The sequence below is a fragment of the Bos taurus genome, chromosome 1 (assembly GCF_002263795.3).
Source record: "Bos taurus isolate L1 Dominette 01449 registration number 42190680 breed Hereford chromosome 1, ARS-UCD2.0, whole genome shotgun sequence".
Lineage (NCBI taxonomy): Eukaryota > Metazoa > Chordata > Mammalia > Artiodactyla > Bovidae > Bos > Bos taurus.
The window spans coordinates 151,347,515-151,359,470 of NC_037328.1; the positions used below are offsets into that span (position 1 = coordinate 151,347,515).

The 11,956-nt window shown below is 47.4% G+C and overlaps 1 long non-coding RNA gene across 1 annotated transcript; it reads left to right on the forward strand.

Moving 5' to 3' along the window:
* The first annotated feature begins 986 nt into the window (after window positions 1-986).
* On the forward strand, window positions 987-10,073 carry LOC132346086 (uncharacterized). The gene is made up of 2 exons (XR_009495777.1): window positions 987-1,077; window positions 1,702-10,073. It is a non-coding gene; the product is annotated as an uncharacterized lncRNA (long non-coding RNA).
* The last annotated feature ends 1,883 nt before the right edge of the window (window positions 10,074-11,956 follow it).

Below are 11,956 nucleotides of genomic sequence, written 5' to 3' on the forward strand. Positions count from 1 at the left end.
TCACCTGGCTGATTCACTTTGCTGTACAGCAGAAACTAACACAATCTTGGTAAAGCAACTATATCCCAACAAAAATTTAAAAAAAAAAATAGTAAGTGGACAATTTTTTTAGCCTAAGTGTATCCCACACAGTATCTGAGACATGCTTATACTAAGAAAGTGTCTGTTGTTGATCTGCAGTTCAAGGTAACTGGGAGTCCTGTTATTTTATTTGCTAAATCTTTGGCCAGCACCGGCCAGAACTCTCAAAGGAAGGGGAGTCTGGGGAGGGCTCTTGTCCCTAGGAGTTCCCAGTAACTTACTATGTGAACCCAGAAACGTGTCTCTAGTCTGCGTCTGTGCCATCATCTTAAACCACCACCTGCTCTCTTGGTGACGCAATATTCGCGGGCAGGAAGCTCACCGAGTCCAAGCTCACAGGGAGCTTGTGGGGTGCAGTGAAATGGACTAACTGACCACAGAAGAGAAGAAACCATCGTGGTCTGCCAGGGAGGGGGCTGAGGGAGGGCTCATGGGGCAGACAAGCTGGGCCCTGAACACGGGAAGATGCGGCGAAGGGGAGGTGAACAGCCACCCACACGAGGAAGCGTACACATGTGGCATAAACATCACCTGCCACTGAGTGTATCAGACCCACGTGCTGTGTGTCACAGGACCCAGGCGCTGCACGGAGGAGCATAAAACAACCTTCCTGGGTCCTGACGGCCACTCCCAGAGTGTCGGCCGTGTCCTACAAACCGGAAACTGGAACTTCAGGGGCCCAAGCGGCTTAGCCGAGGTCACACTATCAGGAAAGGGCAGAGGCAGGACTGGAACTGAGGAATTGACCCCAAAGCCAGAGCATCTTTCCTGCCCCCTTCCTTCCTGTCCTGCTGGTGCAGGTGGACGGATATCCTTCAATTCAGAACACACAGGTGCATGCGGTACAGCTGGACCCAGTGGAATGAAGGTCACCTCTGCTTCTGGGAGCGACGGAGGGAAGGGCTTGCTCTGAGAAGCATGGTCTCCGTCTCAGAGCCCTGCAGACACTCCACTGGGTGACCGAGCAGGCTCCTGCCGCCAAAAGACAGAGGGAAGGTGAGCCTCCTGCACTGGGTCCCCGAGAGCTGTGATCCCCTTTCCCAGGCAGAGGCTACCATAGGACTGCACCTCCCCCAGGAGACCACCTCCAAGCACCTCTGCCTTCACAGCATCATTCATTCCTTTCTTTGTGAACCCACGGGGTTTCCAGGAACCCTGGTGGAGGTTTCAGGGCTCTGGCCGAAGGCGGAGAGCCAGGGGCTCAGATCCAGATTCTCCACCAGGGCAACTTGATGAATCAATTGGTTTCTGAAAAAATCCTGTGGGGAGGGGAAAGGCAGAAAAGATATAGGAAGGTGGGGAGAAGGTGATCTGGAGAACACTCACCAGCCTGGGGCCGAGAATGGGCGGACCTCCTCACCACACCACCCAAACACATGATGACCAGGGCAGCTGTGAGTTGCTAATTCCAGTTAGGATGAGGTGAGCATTCATTTGGGACTCAGAAGCATCCATGGGTCTTCACAAAGCTGGGTTTCTGGGAAAACATATGGATATAATTATAGATGTAAAAATAGATATAGAAATAGACATAGATGTCCATGTAGATATAAAGATACAGATCTGAGGTCCAAGACCCAGGAGCACCCTCCCTGTCTTGCTGTATCTTCTGCTCGTCAGCTTCCATCAAGCCCTTGCTCAAAGCAGGTGAAGAGGACCTGGGAATGCTTTAGCCAACACCCTGTCCATCATCACACCAACACGAGACTGTTGCGTCTGTCCACGTTCTTCTCTGCACTTCCTTCTAGACAGCAAGTCATAACTAAGGCAAGACCCTGGTGGCTCAGTTGGTAAAGAATCCACCTGTGACGTGGGAGACGGCCTTTGACACGGAGATGTGGGTTCAGTCCTTGGGTCGGGAAGATACCCCTGGAAGAGGGCATGGCAACCTGCTCTAGTACTCTTGCATGGAGAATCCCACGGACAGAGGAGCCTGGCGGGCTACAGGCCATGGGGTCGCAGAGAGTCAGACACGACTGAGTGAATTAGCACACAGAGCTGAGAGTCCGGCAGCAGTGCAGATGCAGTGAGCCAGCTCCCAGTCTCCAGAGCAGCTGAGAAAAGCATCAGGTACCAAGGAGCAGGTGAGCACGGGTGCCAGGCCAGCTCTGTCCCCTGGTGTCAGCGCCCGTGGCAGTCGGACCTGTGCTGCTCTCCTTCGTAATTTTTGAACCTTGCATCAGTTTGTATTCCATTGGGAATATGTAAAAAGATCTTGTAACGGAGGTGGATGAACCTAGAGCCTGTTATACAGAGTTGCATAAGCCAGGAAGAGAAAAACAAAATTTGTATTAGAACGCATATATATGGAATCGAGAAAAATGATGCTGAAGAACCTATTTGCAGGGCAGGAATGGAGACACAGGCATAGAGAAAGGACTTTTGGACACGGGGGCGGGGGGGGCGGGTGGCGAATTGAGAGTATATTTACACTACCACGTGTAAAGCAGATAGCTAGTGGGAAGCTGCTGAACAGCACAGGGAGCTCAGCTCTGCACTCTGTGATGACCTGAGGGATGGGATGGGAAGGGGAAGGGAGGCTCTAGAGGGAGGGGGTGTATGAACACATACAACTCATGCCCTTCCTTGTACAGCAGGAACAGACAAGACGTTGTAAAACAATGATCTTCCGATTAAAAAAAATTAAGTTATTTTAAAATGTGAAAAAAAAAAGAAAAATTTTAACATCAAAAAAAGATGGGCATGTTGAGAGTGGCCATTGGCAAACCTGACTCTGAACTGCAGACTGAACACCATCCCTGTCTCACAGAACTTGTGATGCTTCCTTTTTTACTATAAATGATGACGCCCTTGGAGATAAAACACAGAGCCACACTGCCGCTGGGACGTCGACCCGAAGCCCCTGCAGAGTCCTGGAAGCCCGGGATCAAGTCCGGTCCATCCATCCTGTCTGTTGAAGGAGGCTTTTTTGCTCTCCGGTTTAAAATAGCTGGCACTTCCTTTCAGGAATCCTTCGGAGCGCTCATTTTTCGCCCCCGCAGAGGCGGGCTACGAGGGCCGAGGGGGCGAGGGGGCGCAGCCTGCAGCCGCAGGGCGGTATCTTCTGGAAGGTTTCTCTGCGGGGCCCCTCGTCCTGACTTGCTAATTCTATAAGCACCTTCCCCCCCACCCCCCACCATCCCCAGAGGAAAATACCCGTCTCCAGGCTGGGGTAGGAGGCACCCCTCCCTCCAGATGCGGCTCACAGGCATTCGGCGCTAAAGGAGCAGGATGTGGTCCCGGTCGGGGGGCGCCGGGAGCCGGGCGTCGCCGAGAAGGTAATGTACAGAGTGTAGACGGGTGTTTGCGGGGCTGGAGGGAGGGGAAGGTGGAGAGACACGGCTGATGGGTTAGGAGTTTCTTTTCCGGGTGATGAATTGTTCTGGAGATAGACAGTGGGGAAGCTACCCATCATGACTATTCTAAAAGCCCCTGGATGACGTACTTTAAATAGGATGGTGAATCTTGTTTTATGCGACCTTTATCTCCATTTTTTTAAAAAGAAGTCAGGCCATGACATTCCATACAGTCCTGAATCTGGAGGCTTCCCCTCCCCAGCTGAGTATACTGGCATGCTTCCCGCTGACCCCTGACCCCTCCCTGCACCTTCCGCCCTTGGCCACCTGCCTGCCCACACACCCGCCCACACCTCCTGCCACTTCCCAGTGCCCACGCTGACCTCTCTCCTAGACCTAGACCTGCCTCGGGGCCTTGGCACAGCTGCTCCCTTTGCTGGAGGAACCTCCCAGGGTCTCCCACAGCTTGTCACCCCCTTCCAGGCAGGTCTGGTCTCTGATGCCACCTTCTCTTAGACCTTGAGCTAAATGCCTCCAAGCCCCCAACCCATTCATCTTATGTTTGTTTCTGTCATTTCCTGGTGTCACATGTACTGAAACCACACACTTACTCTTTAATGTATCATCCATATCCCCTCTGCCTGCATCTATGGCCCCTAACAGGAGGCCAGGACTTAGGGAACCAGGTCTGTCTTGTCCACTACAGCAGCCCCAGCGCCCAGAACAGGGCCTGGGACATAGCATATTCAAGAGAGGTATTCGCTGAATAGATCCAGCAACATAATGCTATTTATTTCTAAACTATAACAAACCATAGTTATTTCTGGCATCAATAGGAGCCAATAAAATAGCTCATATTACCTAAGGGAGCCATAGATGGAGGTGACGGGGGTTTAGACTCAGGAGAACTTGTTTCTACCTGGGTTTGGGGGAGAAAGAAACACACACACCCACGGCAGAATGGGAGTTGAGGCACATGGCCGGGAGGTCACCAGGTTTGGGCAGGGGACAAACATAAACTCGTTACATTCACGGCAGGAGGGCAGGAGAGTGCTGGGTGGAGAATTCAGCCCTGGCCAGGCCTGCTCATTAGCATTTTTTAAAAAATTGGAGTGTAATTGCTTTCCAATATCATGTTAGTTTCTGCTGTGCACCGAAGTGAATCAGCTACACACATATATATACCCACTCCCTTGGGCCTTCCCCACCCCTCTCAGTCATCACAGAGCACTGAGCTGAGCTCCCCGATTTATATGGCAGCTTCCCACTGGCCCCCTGTTCTACACATGGTAGAGTTTGTACCAACCCTATGCTCCCAGTGGGTCCCACCCTCCCATCCCCCACTGTGTCCACACATCTGCTCTTCGTCTTCGTCTCTACTCCTGCCTTGCTAATAGGCTCCTCCGTACCGTTTTTCTAGATTCCACATATAAGGGTTAATATGGAGATCCAACCAGTCCATCCTAAAGGAAATCAGTCCTGAATATTCATTGGAAGGACTGATGTTGGAGCTGAAACTCCAGTACTTTGGCCACCTGATGCGAAGAAATGACTCATTTGAAAGGACTCTGATGCTGGGAAAGATTGAAGGTGGGAGGAGAAGGAGATGACAGAGGATGAGATGGTTGGATGGCATCACTGACTTGAAGGATGTTAGTTTGAGCAAGCTCCGGGAGTTGGTGATGGACAGGGAGGCCTGGCGTGCTGCAGTCCATGGGGTCGCAAAGACTACTGGACTGAACTGAAGTGATATTTGCTTTTCTCTCTCTCTCTCACTTCTTTTTTTTTACATTAAAAAAGAATAATTATCAAAGATTGTAATTGTGCAATATTGAGACATACAGAACAAGACACGACCGCGGGCGGACAGTGGCTCTGCAGTGTTGTGGTGGTCTCTGCCACGCATCCTCGTGAATCCGCCACAGGTAGACGCACATCCCCTCCCCGCCGAACACCCCTTCCCTCTCCCTCCCCAACCCTCCCTCTAGGCTGTCTCAGAACAGGGTTGAGCTCCCTGTGACTTCACTCTTTATGGCGGACCCCGGGCCACATCCACATCTCCATAAACGACCCCATTAGCATTTTTAAAAAATCTTTGCCGATACATTGGGTGAGAGTGGCCTTTTGTATTCATAACATTTTGTTGATAGCTAGTGAGGCTGAGTGCTTATGTGTATTCATCATTTCTGTCCCTTCTTGTGGATATCTGTGTATGTTCGGTGCTCATTTTCCCATAAGGTGTTTTGGCTCCATTTCTGTTGAAAGGGCTCCGTAGTAAAGAGATGGACACTCTGTCTCACATACACATATATAGTGTATCTATTTAGATTTGTATCATATTTTCTCACACACATGTACACAGATAGATACAAATACGATATAAGTGTACAGCAAATAGAGATTCCTAGTGTACTGTTTAGATTTTAGTCTTGTTGATGTCACTTTGGGATATGTAGTTAAATCCTTTCATTTTCTCAGGATGCTGTTCCTTTGCTTCTATGTCTAGGAATTCGTTTACCCGAAGAACGGTCAGTGTTAATCGGTATTTCCTAACTCTTCTACGATTTCATTGTGTGTACACATGGAATTTATTTTGATGGCAATATGAAGCAAGAACTTCTGAAAAGTTCCCACACGTTAATTTTCCAATTCCATTTTTGCATCTCTTCACTGAGGTGTGTTTCTCAGGCATCTTGACAGAGTCCACTGTAGAGAAGAAGATAAACTTCTCATAACATTTTAAGGGAAAAAAAAAGAAAGATGAAGACCTCAAGGTTGCTATTAGAGTCACTTTAGGAATAGGAAGGAAAGTTGGAGAACCACCATCCAAAGCAAGGAATCTGAGATACGCACTCGTATTTATTTGTCTGGGAGTTCATTGCAGGATCATCAGTTACAAAAAAATTAGAAACAGCCCAACAGTGCTAAACTGGTATTATCAGTTACAGTAGCGTAGGAGATAATATGGTGAAAAAGGATCAATTACAATCATTTTCATAAAGATGATTTTAATTAAAACCAGTGTTTCAAAGTTGAATGAAATCACATACAAAGTTGAAAATGGGTAAATCAAACCTGTATCCAATTCTGTAAAACTATGAAAACACATACATGCAGGAAAACCTTGGGAAGGAAATATGCCAGAACATTAAGAGTGGCAGAGCAGTGTGTGGTTTTAATTTTCTTCTTTGTATGTCTCTGAATTTCCCATCTGCTCTCCAATGATTTTATGATTGTCTTCTCAGAAAAATAAACTGGGGTTTGTGGTTGATGCTCCTTGGTTTGGCAAGTTGGTTAGTACTGTTTTTAAGAAAAGAGGCAGAAGGCACCACCCACATCCATAAATGAATGACCCCAGGAGTCTCCAGGAATGGGATCCCTTGTACTTCTTTTCTGCATATGAGGAATGGAGGTTTATTAATAGTTTCGCATCTATTTTAGCATCACCCTTGCCCAGACCCTAGGTTTGGAAACAGGCCAAGTGAGTATTGTGTTTCAGAGACAGGCATACCCCCTCAGCACTCTTGTGACAATCACGAGACGTCATGGGTTGCATTTGTCTGCTACGAGCTTTCCATCTGCTGCATCTCTGAAACAGATCACTCACCAGGGCAGTTTGTGTCCGTCAACGTGAGATGGGTCTTCAAAGTCACTCCTCTGTCAGGAAACCTTCAAGAACATCAAGGCCACACCTGCTGTCTTTCTGGTGGGGGCGAGACCTCCTAGACATCACCTGTCTGCTCTCCCCAAACACGGGGCCATGACAGCCCAGGAAGGTTGCCCACCCCGAACCCCGACCTCAGGGACAAACACCCTGGGACCTGCGGGATCGCAGCAGAGCTGGAGGGAACATGAACCCCATTCCATCCTGCCTCCCAGGCTTCTGGGAAGCACTTCTGGTTTGTGGAACCTTAGAGTCCTGAGTAAATGTTACATGATTCTCTTCTCCATAAAAATAGACAAAGACCCAAAAGGAAATGGGCAATATAGAAAGACAAGAATCAAGAAGATGATTGTCCAAAGGTAACAGGATATGAAGAAAAGGGCCCCCAAGAGGATCTACTGAAACATTTTAAGTCATTGGAACAGAACAACCCCTCCTTCTCATCTCTTAGTCTGACACGCCCCCTGTCTTCTCCCAGCTTCATACTTACATGGGAGGAATGAGAAAAACAACGAGAATCGCTCCCTCCTCCTGGACCCCTTTGTTTATAATTCCTGATTGTTGTTCAGTCGCCCAGTCATGTGCAACTCTTTGCGACCCCATGGACTGCAGCTCGCCAGGCTTCCCCGTCCTTCACTATCTCCTGGAGTTTGCTCAGATTCATGTCCATTGAGTCAGTGATGCCATCTAACCATCTCATCCTCTGCCACCCACTTCTTTTGTCTTCAAACTTTCCCAGCATCATCTTTTCCAGTGAGTCGGCTCTTCACAGCAGGTGGCCAAAGTATTGGAGCAAGGAGATCAAACCAATCCATCCTAAAGGAAATCAACCCTGGATATTCATTGGAAGGACGGATGCTGAAGCTCCAGTAATTCCTGATCCTCCCAACTCTGCCCCCTGACTTGACACACGAGTACTCTTTGAGTGTTTAGTGTAGTGGATGCCAAGCACACAAGCAGAGAAGCCGTGTAGGTGAAGGATGTGGACGCTGGAAACAGATGGCCGAGTGCACCCAGTACCTCCTCTTACCAGCTGTGTGACTTCGGGCCAGCAACTAAGCATGTATGCATGCACCTCATAGCTATTGTGAGGGTTAGATGAGTTGATGCAGGCAAAGTACTCAGAGTTTGGTCCATAGCGAGAACCGTGACATACTAGCTACTGTTATGGGCTTGAAAAAAGGGAAAGGGAAAGTGTTCATTGCTCAGTTGTGTCTGACTCTTTGCAACCCCTGGACTGTAGCCCGCCAGGCTTCTCTGTCCATGAATTCTCCAGACAAGAATACTGGAGTGGGTACCCATTCCCTTCTCCAGGGGATCTTCCCGACCCTGAGACTGAACTTGCATCTCCTGCTTGGCAGGCGGATTCTTTACCACCGAGTCACCTGAGAAGCCCAGGTTTGGAAACTGGGATGCTGCAAATGTGACTAGCTGAGAATCTCAAGGTCAAATCATCCCAGATTTGGGGCGGGTCTTAAGGCCTGTGACTGGCGTCTGTGTAAGAAGAGGAAAGAGACTTGAGGCACAGAGAGACACACAGGGGAAGAAAGCCAAGAAGACGGAGGCAGAGGCAGGAGAGATGTGGCCACAAGCCAAGGAGTGCCTGGAGCCAGCAGGAGCTCTGAGAGGCCAGGAAGGACACTTCCCTAGAACCTTCAGGGGGAGCAACAGCCCTGCCGACACCTGGACTTTGGGCTTCTTGCCTCCAGAACTGGGAGGGAGTAAACCGCTGCTGTTATAAGCAGCTCGCTTTGTTATGGCACCCTGGGGACTCTAACCCACCACTTTGTTGACTACTGCAACCTGCCCCTCTCCTTCCCACCTGCTCTGCTTTTTCTTCCTTCTAAAAAATATGTTTGTACCTCCATACATACAGGCGTACCTCAAGGATATTGTGGGTTCAGTTCCAGACCAGAAATAGGGTGAATATTGCAATAAAGCAAGCCACACAAATGTTTTGTATGTGAGCTAGTGTGTGTAAAAGTTACACTATGTGGTAGTCTATCAAGTGTGCAATAGCATTATGTCTAGAAAAGTAGCACACTTATTGTAATTTAAAAATCATTATTACTAAAAAATACTTTATTGCTAAAAAACGCTCACCATCATCTGAGCCTTCAGCAAGTCATAGCAGTAACATTTAAGATCACTGGTCACAGATCATCATAACAAATGAAAAATTTTAAATATGGTGAGAGTTACCAAAACATGACCTGGAATCCCAAAGTTGGCAAATGCTATTAGGAAAAATGGCACTGATGAGATGATCTTATTTGCAAAACAGAAACAGAGACAGAGAGGAAAGGAAGAAACATATGGACGGCAAAGGAAGTCGGGCGGGTGGGATGAGTTGGGAGGCTGGGACAGACAGTATAGATGACTGATACAGGAATAAAATAGATAACTAACGAGAGCCTACTGTGTAGCTCGGGTAACTCTACTCAGTTCTGTGGTGACGTAAATGGGAAGGAAGTTCAAAAAAGAGGGGATATATGGATAGTTGATTCACTTTTCTGTACAGCAGAAACACATCATTGTAACTCTAGTCCAATGAAACGGTTTCATTGGAGTATATATTCCAATGAAAACTAATTAAAAAAAAATAAAAGAATGCAACCCAAAAGCTAAAAAACAGAAAAGAAAAATGGCACCGATAGACTTGCAGGGTTGCCACAAACCTTCAATTGTAAAATCCACAGTATCTTTGAAGCACAATAAAACAAGTGCCTATATAGGTACATGCACACTGAAACCTATTATACACGTGTTATCATTTATACATGTTATATGCATATTATTTATTTTGTCTGAACCACTGGAAAGGAGGTTATAGAGATTGTGGCCCTTTATACCCTAATGCTAGAGTAGTAATTTCCTACAATATTCCCTTACATCACAGAAAAGCTACTAAATTCAGAAAACTTAGCTTTGACACAGTGCTTTTATCCAATCTCCATATCCCATTCCATCAACTATTCCAATAGTGTATTTTGCAGCATTTAATCCCCTTCAATAAAGGATCTGGTCCAGAATTCAGTTTTCATGTCTCTTTAGTCTTCTTTAATCTCCTTTAGCAGCTCAACTTTTCTTGTTTTTCATGACGTTTGTAGAACACAGGCCAGTTATTGTACGGAATGTGCCTCTGCTTGGGTTAGCTTGGTGTTTCCTGTCCGTCTTTGGTTGCTCTGGGTCTTGCCACTCCGTGTGGGTTTTCTCCACTTGCGGGTCACGGGGGCCGCTCTCTAGCTGTGGCTCCCGGTGGCTCATTTCAGTGCCTGCTCTTGCTGCAGAGCATGGGCTCTAGACACATGGGAATAGGTGCCCTGCAGAATGTAGAATGTGCCCGGACCAGGGACTGAACCCATGTCTCCTGCATTGTCAGGTGGGTTCTTAACCACTGGGCCAGGGAAGTCCTGATGTTTCCTCTTGATTAGATTCAGGCCGTGCTTCCCAGCTGAATATGTCCTATGGAATGCTGTACCCTCCTTGAAAGCAGCCGGTGTCATCTGCCCTCATCTGGGATGTTAATCCTGTTAAAGGTGCTGCCCGGCACGTGTGCCGTATCATCTCTATTTCCCGTTGGAAAATAATGTCATCTACACAATTCTAGTGGAGACCATGTAAACTTGCTTCTCAGCAGATTCACATGTGCACACACACACACGTGATTCAGCATCGATGTATCTGCTTCAGCCAATGTTTACCACAGTGCATGCAGCATGATGATTTTTACAAAGGCAACACTTCCATTTCATTTATCCACTCAGCATCCTGCTGTAAGAAAGCCTTCCTTTCCCCTCATTTATTTATCACTTTATTGTCAGCTTGCCGAAAGCCTAGCCTCTGAGATCATCATATCCACTACAAACTTAAAAATATCTCAACATTTACAGTGGAAGCTGAGCAGTGACTTTGGTTCTCAGTTCCATTTGCACTTTGATGGAAGAAATTGATGCCTTTGCATCCATAATTACTGAGACCAAAAAATAAGCCAGGTAACCTTATTGTATTCTACTTCTTTTGGCTGCACTGGGTCTTCCTGGCAGGACACAGAGTCTCATTAGTTGCCCCTCAGCATGTGGGATCTTAGTTCCTCAACCAGGGATCGAACCAGCATTCCTTGTACTAGAAGCCAAATTCTTAACCACTGGACCACAGGAAAGTCCCCAGGCAACCTTTTAAAGTATTAGTCCATGATGACTGTATTCCAACCCAGAGGACATACATTTGTAACCAAAGTAACATTAAAGTTTTAAGAGAAAGAGGTATAAATTATGCATGCGTGCTGTCACTTCAATTGTGTCCAACTCTTTGGGGCCCCATGAACTGTAGCCTGCCAGTCTCTGCTGTCCATAGAATTTTCCAGGCAAGAATACTGGAGTGGGTTGTCACGCCCTCCTCCAGGGGATCTTCCCAACACAGGGATCGAACCTGGGTCTCCTGCATTGTGGGCATATTCTTTACTACATGAGTTACCAGAGAAGCCCTGGCAAATATTACTCATTTCTAAAACTAGATGGAAACAATTGATGATCAGAGTAGCAAAGAAATAGCATGTACTGTGTACATCAAGAAATCAAGAGAGGAGAAGAAAGCACGAACACAGTTGGGGGTCATGGACAGAAATGTATGGGGTCTTCAGGATATTCAGCCAAGGACAACATCAAAGATGACAGAAGCAAGGCTGTTTTGGGGATATATGACAGGCCACCCAGCCTGGGAGAAGATGGGCAATGTTTCCAAACACAGATGGAAAACCTGGCTCAAAGGCCAGATCCTGTGGTGATGGGGGCTGTCGACAGACCAGACGTTGGCAGGAAGCCTGATCCTAATTGAAGCAAAGCATGTGATTAATTCTTGGCTTGCCTCCTTGGAAATTCCATCTCTTACAAGTTTGAGGAAACCCTGGAACAAG